The sequence below is a fragment of the Urocitellus parryii genome, chromosome 7 (genome assembly GCF_045843805.1).
Source record: "Urocitellus parryii isolate mUroPar1 chromosome 7, mUroPar1.hap1, whole genome shotgun sequence".
NCBI classification, from domain to species: Eukaryota; Metazoa; Chordata; class Mammalia; order Rodentia; family Sciuridae; genus Urocitellus; species Urocitellus parryii.
In genome coordinates, this window is record NC_135537.1 from 93,683,412 (window position 1) to 93,695,556 (window position 12,145).

The following is a 12,145-nucleotide window of genomic DNA, read 5'->3' on the forward strand; positions in this document are numbered from 1 at the left end:
AAAATAATTTTTTTTTCAGTATTTGATGGGTATATTTTTCTAGTAGTGGAAAGACAGATGCATTGACTTTCCTGCCTGTCCTACTTTCTGTTCATTGTCCTCAGGTTCAGGAACAATGTAGGTCAAGAGAATCAGCCATCTTTGTCACCAATTCTTTTTCAGGTCTCTGGGCATAGGATAAAAGTAAAACACAAAACCTCTACAGTATCTAATCTGAGCCCTTGGGGCAGATTTAGGCCTGAGTCATCTTCAGGATCCCTCACCTGCCCCAGAATGTTCACAGAGAATGAGTATCATTCCTCTTGATGCCAACACTCAAGTCCAAAATCTCAGGGCTCCCATGGCTCTCCTGAGAACTGTTCCACAACAGACTAATACTGGTCCCAATCTCAATTCCTGCACTGATGGGCCATTGAGAAAGTGACTTTTAGCAAGCATTATTTTTCCCATTTTTGAAGTGGGTCTGCTCCAAAAAAGACTTGAATCTAAATGAACACAGAAGGAAGAAGTCAGGGTACAAGGACTGAAGATGAACCCTGCCTTCAGATAAACCTGAGATTTGACAAAATTTCCAATTAAAGTGAGGTGGCAGGTAAAGTATAGACCTTAACATAAAACAATAGTCTGACAGCAAAATGTCAGGTATGGGCATGAACATATTTGTGAGAGACTGACTTTTTACAGCCTCCACAACAGTTAAAAATGAATGCTAAAATTGTAATATGTAATATAAGAAAATAAAAACAATTTCTTCCTTTCTTTCTTTCTTTCTTTCTTTTTTCTTTCTTTTTTTTTTTTTGTACAATGGTTTGAATTTAGGGGCACATAACCACTGAGCTTCATTCTCAGTTTTTTTAATGGTTTTTTTTTTAACTTTTGAGATACATTGTTAATCACAATTTTGGGGTGTTCTTATATCAAACACTTTTGTCACAAAAAAATATTTCATGTTAGCAACTATGTATCTTTTACAGATTTTGTTTTTTCCTTTCTTAAATTCAAGTAAAAATGCTTTATTTTCACATTTAATTACTTTTTAAAATAATTTTAAACCATTGTTTTATTTCTATATTTTTTATACTAAAAGTATAAAGATTTTTATTAAGCATTGTAAGTTGCATTCAATAGCCTCTGGTATGCCACACCAAAATCCATGGACAGTCAATCAGACCCAACAGCAGTTCATACTTCACAATTCAGGAGTTAGGGCTGAACTCCCTTCAATTTACATTAAGATCCTACTGAAGCCAGATTTAAAGGTAGGCTCCTCCCTTCCACAGATTCCACCTCTTGGGTCCCCTTCTTCCTCCAGCAGAAGTCTTTTCTGCTTAATAAAGCTTCTACTCTCCACTCTAAAATTGCCTTGGCGTGCTTCCCTGGTGCTATACTTTGGCATTGGGGAAGCAAGGACTCCTCACGTGTAAATAGTGGTAACATTACTTAGCTCTTGTGGGCAGGGGTTGGGGAATTACACCTCATTTCTAATCACTAATATGATGAAGAGCATCAGAAGTATATGGAAATGATAAGAAGTGATTCTGATTTCAAAGTACATTGTTTGGAAACATTAACAAAAACAACAAAATGATAGAAGTATACCTGCTACTACTAAATTTTGATGGAAAAGTTTTCAAGAACAAGCAATTTGTTTCCTGCTACAGAAGGGGGGTGATTTTTTGAGATCAAAGGTTTTTTTTTTTTCTTCACAGAATTTCATATTTTGCTAATATGAAGGCATAAAACAGCAACAAAGAACAATAATGCACACAGCAGTGAATACACCAAGGTAATGTTTATATTTGAAAATGGCTAGATAATTTTGGGGGCATTTTAGAATAAATGCAACAGAGGTCAATAATCACAAAATTTTAATATTAGAGCAAGATCAGTCAATGACTAAACAGAGTTAACATCCTTTATAGGCCCATTACTTATTATTAGCATTTTTTTTTTTTTGCAAATGGGCACATACTGGTAAGAATGGAAGAAAGGACAATAACATGCAAATTATGAACTACACATTTTAAAAATTATGAACAATGCAGAAGTTTAGCTCAAGTAATATACTAATGGTCTACATCTGATTCAAAAACCACATAGTTCATTGATCACAGATGCATGGTATTAATCATTAAGTTTCAGAACACATTGTGTTGATTTTGAAAGGTCATTTGCATCTCCATTTAACTTGCTTGTAAAGTATTATGATGTACTGTGTTTGTAAAATCAGCAGAACAGCAATATTACTTTATAATTTTTTAGTTTCTATAGTTGCACTTTTTTAACACAAAAGAACCACATCAACAATGATAACATTTAATAAGAAAGAAAAACTGTGGTTGTGTCATATTTCTTTCATAATCATAAAAATCAAAGCCTTAAACAAAGCTTCATTGTGAAACAGTAATGCCAAACCAAATATAATGGCATACATATGGTGTGAAATGCTAAAAAATTATATTTTAAGCTATATATAAAGACTGCCAAAATTTGTTTTCTTTATACTTCAAGAACTACAACTATAAGCTTTTGTCATTACCAGTTTAAATTTTGTGTGTACTTTATTTTAAATGCGGGTGTCAAGTGCTCTTCATTTTTGTTCTCCCTTTTTTGTTTTATTGTAGCATTTTGATTACAACTGGTTATGAATCAAAATGTGTTGTTTAAATTTCTGAAATCAAAGAGGGATCTGAATTTCCAAAGTCCTAATTTTTCTTTTTCAGAAAGGACAAAATGTACATAACTGCAGGCTCTCTTTCTCTCCAGATATTTCTAAATTCTTACGCTTCCAGCATTCTTCACCCTCTATAAAATATAAGTTTACTCTTCTTTATTTAAGATATCTGCCACCAGAGCAGCCTCGCTACAGCAGGTGCTACCTATATTTAGTGCATTTCAATGAGGATTTGTAGTGCACATTTTAATCATTATTCAAGGCACTTTCGGAGTGGCTAGGGTCCCTGCTGTGCCCTGCACTTTCATTCATCTGGGACACTGGCTTCTCCTCGGCCATCACTCCATTTTCAGCCAGGGACCCTTGTGAAGACACGGCAGAGGACTTTGATTCTCCAGATTTTGACTTCAGCTCTTTGGCCACTTCTTACACTGAAGCAGCATAAGGAGGTCTGTGCTAAATCCTCCCTGGCTTTTGTAACCTCGGCCAGGCCATAGTGCCTTCCATCTCTACCAAACCTCTGTATCCCTGAGGTGGAAATAATTCCTCTTGGATGCCCTCTTGCTGGTCCTCCCACAGAGACCACTTGCAGTGGGAAGGGCCCTCTGACTCCACGGCCCCGCCGGCTTCCTGCCCAGTAGCCAACCACAGTGCCAGCAATTTCTAGTTTCCCTCCCTGAGAAGGTATAATTTGGACTCCACCCTGGGACTTGCTAGTCCTGCTGCTGTCACTGCCTGAGAAGGCTCCACAGTGTTCTGATGCTGCCTCCACCCAGAAGGCATGGTAAGGGCTAGTTGCTATGGTTTTCCCATAAGGGCAGCCAAAGCCACAGATTCCTGCAAAGCCTCTGCCCCTGCCCTGAGTCTGGGTTGGAGGAGATTGCCCCTTGTAAGCTGTCCATTCCTTCATGATCACTGGTGAGAATTCTGGTGAAAGTCTGTCCTTTCAAAAATCAAGTCTCTCAGTTTTCTTTCTGCTTTCTGCCAAACTAAACAGGACTCTGTAAACATACTGACAACCTGACCTCTAGAGCAGGGCAGCCGGAAGCAGGTCTTTGTTGGCTACATCTTCAATAGAAACAGCAATTTTGATTTCAGACTTCATCAAGATGTGGAAGATGTAGGGATACATCAGCTGCTTCTTGTTCCTGTGCTTGGCCACTCTTAGCACCTCAGGTGTGAAGGGGGGCAGGGGAGGTGTGGTGATGTCCATGTGGTTGTGGGTGGGCATCAACAAGAGTCAGGGGATTGGCTGGACTGTGCCCACCTGGATCCCTTTGCCTTCCAATAGCTGGCTTCCTGAAGAGGCAGTGGGGAAACCTTCTGCTTTTGCACTACCCTCATTGTTGTCTGACAGTGATGATGTAGAAGAGCCAGGGAAGTAGGCAGAATCCTGTGATTGGGGCAGCCACTCTGTGCTGGATTGATGGGGGAGGACCGCTCATAGATCGGTGTGTGCTTCCCCTCGTGAGGAATGTTGCTGAAGTTGTTGTGCTCTGTGAGGTTCTTCCCACTTGTTTCCAGAGTAAGGGCCAGCTAAGTGAGGTTGTATGGGTATAGACCCTGGCCCTGAGCCCCCCCAGGGCTTGACTATTTATTTATTTTTATGTGGTATTGATGATATAACCCAGCACCTCACATGTGCTAGGCAAGCATTTTCCCATTGAGCCACAAACCCAGCCCACATTTAATCTCATTTTAATAAAAGTTTTTTTTTCTTTCTTTCTACCCACCCCCCCTTTTTTATTCACCCTCCAATCTATGTGACTAGAAAGGCCTAGAAAATTGTACTGCGTAATGTTAATTCTGGTGTTTGGGGCACTGGGTTTTGGCAAGATTCCCACCCCTTGCCCAGAATTGCAGTATTTTTCTGTGTACTTTGAATTCTTTATAAGAGCCTGTACCATTTTCATAAAACAATGCAATCAGTTTCTCAAAATATAGCACTATTTTTGAAAGGTCTGGAGAATGACATGATGAGAAAAGCACCTGGCATAGTGTGGTTATGTGATTCTGAGAGGACACAAATTTCTTTATGAGGTCATACATGGTGTTCTTACATAGAATGTCCTTTTCTTTGCTCTTTAGCAAATTTCTACTGATCCTTCAATACCTAGTTGAATGAGAAGAATTCATATTCCCAGCCAGTACCTATACCCAGACAACTGCACTCCTTCTCTGAAGACTTAGAATCTGAGCAATCACAAAGTGACAGCAGAAAGACTCACAGTGTGCTCATATAGCAGCAGGCTCCAGGAAGGACTATAAAGGGGTTTTAGGCACTGAGATCACCTGTCAAAACCCAGCTCCTGTTTTTTTTGAACTTCGCCATCAGGTTCCCTTGACTTCCCTAGTGTTATCTTGTGCATTTTTAAGGCACCCAGGTCAATTTCTGCAGCTTGAAACCCAAGTCCTCAACTGCTGCCCTGACTCTACAGAATTGAGTCAGGTTGTCAGAATAAACCATAGTTATACATAAATCATTATAAAGAGGCTTTTCTTCTGAGACTGAAACTTGAGAAAAATGGCAATGGTCAAACACCTATGCTCCCTCATTCTGAGATGCCCCAGGCTGGCTGGAGAAGAGATCACATATGACTCTTGTTTGCCAAGTAGCTGTGCCCATCCTGTGCTGAAAGGGTAAGAGAAGGTGCTGAAGGCCACAGAGCTAAAGAAAAGCAGAAGGCCACATCCTTTGCAAATATGCCTTTTTAATTCTTGCTGGGCTCTTTCATATATAGGGCAGGGACCTTGCTAGTTGCTTGCCAGTGTCTCTTCTGCATCCATAATACAAAGACAGTGAGGAAAACATGCTCACATTTATGCAAAGTATTATCATTAGCTAAATTTTGTAAATTGAGATACTCTGACTCAGGTTAGTAGAGTTGTTCAAGGTGAACCATTGGAGATGAGGGGTCCAAACGGGACCAGAGCCCAAATGTAATTGTCCCTTAAACTCAGTGGTGTTACAACCATGGAAATCTGTGAAAGATTCATTTCATTCATTTCAGATGGAGTTTTAAAGGAGCAGTGGAGAGGCCAGATAACACAGGGTAGCTAGTGTAGGAGTGAACTTGAAGGAAAAGCATTGCTAACAAAGCTAACAAAGAAGAGCACAACCATTTGGTATGCTAGTAGATGTTGGTGGAATTGGGACAAGCAAGACTTCAAAAGGTTCCAGAGCTAGAGGGAAAAACCTGTAATCCCAGATTGTTAAATAGGCCATTGGAGGATGAGCCACCTGGACAAAATGCAGAGGATCAAGTGGGTGAAGTGGGCATGGCTCTGAAGAACAATACAGGTAAGAGGCCAGATGTTGGGTGGAGCACATGAAAGAAAGTGGAGAGGACCTAGTGGGGCTTAAGTATTCGGCAGAGCTAGTGAGGCAAAGTCAGGCTGAGGGGAGCCGAACCCATAAGAACAGTGGGTGGGAAGGAGACAGGGAAAGCACGTGGGAGGCAGCACCTCATCCAGGACCCCTTATGTGAGCACAACTAGGAAACAGGAGGCACAGTGGTGCAGGAGCAAAGGGCATGGTGGGTGCATCCACAGGAGGCAAAGGGAGTCAGAAGAGGAATCTGGAAATTCTGTTCAGAGTCACTGTGGACCCAGTGGGGAAGAAGAGTCTTTGGGCTCTAAGATAGAAATGTGACCTCAGGGTCTGCTCCACTGGGGGCCTCAGTTTCCCCACTTACACACTGAAGCAATGGAGGGAGGCTGAAGATGTCATGGCACAGCCTTTCTTTTTTCTCCATCTCCTGGGATGCTGTGCACTTTCTATATTTTCAGGTTGGTTGGGTTCTATGGGGTTTCTGGAAGGGGTCATGGGGATATTGCCTGACACGTTGCTTTTGGGGAACAACAATTTTTCAAACATGTTCACAGAAACTTCTCTTGGTACCTGCTGTGTATATACTGAGACCTGGAAATCCAGAGAGGGTAAGCTTGTAATGCAGCATCACTTGCTGGGGTCTGTTCTGGATCACACAGTTCACTTCAGTCACTTATTCACAGGCAGGGGTTTTCTAGCACTTGGGCAATGAACAAATCATTGATGGGGAAGGTGGCCTTGACTCTTTCCAGGGGCAACTTTGGGAAACTGTAAAGTAGGACACAAAGTGACATCTGCCTCTCAGGCTGGTGTAAGGCCAAGCACCAGCTGCGTGATTCTCTAAAAGGCAATTTGGCATGGATGGGGCAGGGGATCTTTTTTTGACAGTGCTATCATTTAGTTTTTTTTTTAATCTTTTATACATTTATTCTTTAGTTGTACGTTGACACACTACATTTATTTTATTTTTATGTGATGGTGAGGCTCGAACCCAGTGCTTCATCATAATAGATGAACACTCTACATCTAGGCATAATCACAATCCTCAATTAGTTTTATATATGGAAACATAACCTTTTGCATTTTAAAATAAAACTATTAATACAAGGTTCTGTTTTGAGCAAAGAGGACACAGGCATGAACAAAACAGCAAGGAAACTCTACTCCTATTATAGTGGGGGCTACCATTCTCCTGGACTGACCCAAGAATTCAGGCACTAAAGAGACATGGAGTACTAACCCCTTTTAGGCATCTGATCTAAAGTTAACATCCATGCATGTTTTACCTTCTCAACCATTCTAAAACACACCCAATCACTATGTCATTTACCTGCCCCAATCCTTTTCTACTTGTAAAATAAATGCCTAATTAAGAAGCCCTCTATTTCTAGGTTCTCCAGTTGCATCTCCCTAACCCTTATTGAGGTTTCAAGAATTTCAGTCTCATCCCTGCTTTTACTTATGGCACTGCTTAATGTTGCTACTTTCCCTTTGTTAGAAGTGCTAACTCCTAATTGGTCACTAGATGGTGCCAGAACTGTACTTTTGACTTTTTTCTAGTGTCCACCAGAGTATCTACCTACTTATTTGCTGGCTTGGATAGGAAACATTTTAGAAAGCCCTTCAGTACTTGTTTTACAAGCAGCTTTTTAATTTTTTTTTCATAAAAATCGTCATTAATTGTATGTGTGAAATTAATCATTCCCCTAAGGAAGGGAGTATTACACTCACTACCCAGTGTATATATGTATGTTTGTATGTGTGTTTGGTGTTTGTGTGTGTGTATATGTGTGTGTCTGTGTGTGTGTGTTTGTGTGTGTGTATACCACACACACACATATCTATATCTAAATCTATATATATTTTTTTTCCAAAATTTTATTCAGATGTGGGGTAAGGGTTTCTATTCAGTCGTGGCCTCTTCCTACACCTGTTATGCCTAGGATATTTCAGGACTCCTTACTAATATTGCTGGTATTTCTTTCTCTTTTCTATGTTGTGTTTATTATAAGCCAACAAATATAATAAATATATCTCAGAGATTCCAAGTGTTATCTCACTTGTAGTTGTCCATTGGGTATCTGTAGCCCTAAGTGAATAATCAGAAGTTTTTGGCAAAAGCAGCTTTAAAGTCCCTTGATATGAGGAGTATTTGTGGTCATTTAGAATAACCTGTACCCATGAGTATGATTATCAAGATAATATGTATGATGTAACATGATTGCATGACTTGGTAATAGTAATAAAAGTAGTTTAACCTGATTTATTTATATATAATTATATATTTTATAGATATTTAATATACATATAATTGTATTCTTATATATTCACAATTTTGAATATATGTGTCTCTCTCTCTCTCTCTCACATACATATATTTTTATAATATTTTCTTTAAGGTAAGCAGGGTTTGAGGATGGGTTGGGTGAGGGTAATGGTGAAAAGATCAAGGAAAATTGCTGAATTTTTTATTTGAGCACTCTAGGGTAGTTTCTGGTACCCAGTCCTGTATGGGGTAGAAAGACTACATGAGGCAGGAAACAGAGTGCTAGTCTTGAGGAAGGCTTTGCGTTGATATTTGTGATTTCTCTTAGATATCCACATGAACATGTCTGAAGGTTACAGGAGACAACTGGGAAGAAAATGGATATTTGGGAGACAGAGGAATTCAGAAAATACTGTCATGAGACTGAGCACGACCCTGAGTATGGGTAAATATATAGAAGTACAGGGAGCATTTTTCTGAGCTGGGGCTTAGAGAAACCTATATTTAACAATGTAGAAGAAAAATCTATGAAGAATACAGAGAGTGAGGGCATCCAGTTAAGGATATAAAAATCCAGGGAAATGTAATGACATGGATTTCTGGAAGAGATAATTTAAAAAAGAATGACAGAACCTCTTGTTCTGAAAACCACTAAAAAGTGAACTTCAGGGTGGCAAAGGAGATTTGGTGCCATACTGATTTCTGATGATCTCAATGAAACCCCTGTTCTTAGGTGGTGGGAACTGAAGCCAATCAGATGATTTATGGAAAAATTTAGGTCAGCATTGTGAAGGCACTAGCTGGAGATTGATTTTCTAATTGTGTACAATGAGATAAAGGGAGAATTAGCCAGGTGTTAACATTTATGGTCTCTGAGATGTGGGGAGAGTTCATTCCTGCAAATACTTGTTTGTGACTGCAGAAATCTTTTTTCTATTAACATGTTTGCCACCTACAACCTAGAGTTGATTTTTTAAAAGTAATATGGCAGCCCAATAGTAATTTCTGAAGAGTAGGAAGGGTGCTGGGGCAAGGCAAGGGATGAAAGTAGAAGATAGGTAATTAGATATGATCACTGTGTAACCATGCATTTGGAAATATTATGCTCAATTTCATTAACATATGCAATAAATATTTGTTAATTAAAAACAAATTAAAATTAATTATTCTATTTGCTCACTGAAAGGTAGGCACTCGACACTGAGGGATAGATTATCCTTATGATTTGTTTTCTGCTTGTGAAAATGGTCATTGTCAGTCACCTGTAAAGATAAATAATTAAATAATTTTGTATGGAATAGTATGGATTTGAAATGCCTTGTTATCCCAGCATGATGAGGTTACCTGATGGTCACTGAAATATTTGAAGTGCTACAGCATATCCATTGTCAAGGTAGTTTATTCCAGGTTTATCTTTGGGAATATAATACTTTTACCTTATTCATTCACTATTTGTTGCAATCAAGTCATTCAATCTGCTCAACCCATAAAATTACAAGGATACTAAACTCCACATGTAGGAGGGGATGCTATTTTCCTACATTGTTTTGAATCCTTCAATATGAAAGAGTTGTTTGTTCCCATTACTTATTGTCAATAAATTAAATCATTTTTTTCTTAGTTAATATATACTTATTTGTTGCTTTCACTTGTATTTTACCATTAAAGGTTTTTATTTTATTGCTCATATTTTTCCAGCTTTCATTCTTTCAGGATATTTTACCTTAGTTCTTATGTCATTTGTCAGGAATCCACATGTGAGACACCTTGGGAGACTCTCCTCTTACTCTTCCTTCTCTTCTTCCTACTATGTTCAGGCTCTTTTATTATTATTATTTGTTTATCTTACCAGATCCTAGAATCAGCACTTTCTCCAGGGAAATATACACATTTTTACAGGTATTTTTAGGGAAATTTGTGTAATTTGTCAGGGCCAGTGCAAGATAAAAATTTGGAGTTCCTGTCTAAAAGCAAGTGACCTGGGCCATTGATATCATGCCACCGAAATATATATACTTTTTTCTTCTGTGATCTCTTCACATGTCATGGTATATTTTGTCGTCTTTTAATTGTCCTTCTTATTACAGCATTTAAAATTATTAGCAAGACTTCTAACATTTATCTTTAAAAATGCTATATCAATTTTAAATTCAAACTTAGAAACAAGTCATATTGTAGAGGTTGAATATTCATCTTGTGTTCATAAATGCCAAAGCAGTGAATATGTTACACAGAACAAGTGCAATTGTTTTTACTACACCTTGATAACTGTGAAGGTTTCTCCACCTGGTTTGTTAATGAGTTTGAAAGAACTAGAAGAAAAGTGACTATGGGTCACCCTGGTTTCCCTTTTTCTTTACATTCTCAGCTGGAGAGGTGGGCTAACAAAGAGAAGTACCTTGAGTGAAAAAGCTGTCTTCTTTCTGTATTTGAATCTAATTCTGGTGGACATTACTGTGTGGCCTTCCTGGGTTTCATTACCCTCCCTTTTATTACTTACTTGTGCATAGGACATGGTCACATTGTACCCAACTTTCTCTTAGCTCCCATTTTTTCTTGGCCCACTGGAATTCTGTGATTATGGGAATGAAAACTCAGTGTGCATGAGGTGGCCAAATGCAGCATACCTGCAGGTTACATTTATGTGCTGTGTTCATACCTGTGGTCCATTGCCTTCTTGGAATTTACTTAAGAAAAATAAGTAGTAAGATAATATCAATAAAATTTATGATAGAAGTAGCAGAATATTCAATCAAGGACAGGTCCACTTTGAGCAGGAATCCTGACTGTGTAGGAAGAGCATCATGGGGCTAGTCCCCCTTTCCCTGCCTTCTGCCTCCTCCTCCCTCTCCATCATCCATCCCTCCCTTCATCCCTTTCTTCCTTCCTTCCTACCTTGCACAATAGTAAGAACACTAATTAGGATATAAGTACTTAGAAAACATAAGTGAACATTATACTATTGTAAAGTGTAAGTACAGAATTATTCTGCAAATAACTAGAAGTTGTTTATCTTATGCAATTAAAATTTTATATCCATTGAAGATCAGCACTCCAATTTACCTTAACCACATTTCTTTGAAAACAACAAGCTACTCTCTGTTTACATTTATTTTACCACTAGGGATTGAATCCACAGCACTTAACAACTGAGCTACATCCACAGAATTTAATTTATTTATTTATTTTAAATTTAGAGACAAGGTTTGACTCAGTTTCTTTTGGCCTGGCTAATTTGATGAGGCTAGTTTTTAACTTGTGATCCTCCTACCTCAGGAGGATAACAACTGGTATTAAAGTATGTCCCACTGTGCCCAGCTTGCTTACTGGTTTTTCCTCAAGTTTTTAATTTTAATAGAGTCATAGTGATTTTCTTGTGTGTTTTAGACTTTATACTCTTCTCAGGTGATGTGTAAGTAATTTCTTTCATTCCAACAGTTGGGTCTTTTTTCTATTCATGTTTTACTGTGCTGTGCAGAAGCTTTTGGCTTAATGAAATTCTACTTTTCTTTTTATGGTTCTGTCCCCTGTCCTTTTACTGTCATAGCCAAAGGACCATTTTCTAAAGCAGTGTTGTAAAGTTTTTCTTCTGTGTTTTGTTTTTATTGCTCACAAACTTATGTTCTTCTTTCTTTTTCAATTTTAGATTGAAAAAATAGCTACTTCGTCTGCTTGTGTGGTATAGCATGATATTTTAATACACGTAACACTGTATAGTGATCAAATCAGAGAAAGATCATATCTGTCACCTTAGTAGGATGGGAAGAGATTGGTAAGTGGGAACCCAGTATTTTCTTTCTTCCCTATGTAAATATTGAGTGTCATCAGCATCATCTGTAAAAAGACTATCCTTTATCCATTATGTATTATTAGA

At 38.4% G+C, this 12,145-nt stretch overlaps 1 pseudogene; it reads right to left on the bottom strand.

Moving 5' to 3' along the window:
* Window positions 1-2,820: 2,820 nt before the first annotated feature.
* The window catches only part of LOC144256052 (constitutive coactivator of PPAR-gamma-like protein 1 pseudogene), a 52,939-nt pseudogene continuing 43,614 nt past the window's right edge, over window positions 2,821-12,145 (bottom strand).